Genomic DNA, 247 nt, shown 5'->3' with positions numbered 1-247 from the left:
TCTTTCTCAAATTATAAGTAAGCTAAGCGTGTGAGACTCTATTAAATACTTTAGAGACGTCTAGTAATAGAAGACTAATTATCCTTTTTCTTCCTCTTCCTTAGATTGTATATATTTTCTCTATAATCTGTTAGAGTGCTATTTCTATAGCTTAGCTTGTATGTACGCTATATTAAGTATTAAAGAGCAGATTATATACTTCAGCTATGTATTTGATTTAGTTTGAGATAACTGCTTCTAAGATCTT

The sequence above is a fragment of the Endocarpon pusillum genome (assembly GCF_000464535.1).
Source record: "Endocarpon pusillum Z07020 unplaced genomic scaffold scaffold281, whole genome shotgun sequence".
In the NCBI taxonomy this organism is placed as follows: domain Eukaryota; kingdom Fungi; phylum Ascomycota; class Eurotiomycetes; order Verrucariales; family Verrucariaceae; genus Endocarpon; species Endocarpon pusillum.
The sequence above is the reverse complement of the archived record's forward strand: the minus strand, read 5'-3'. Positions refer to the sequence as shown.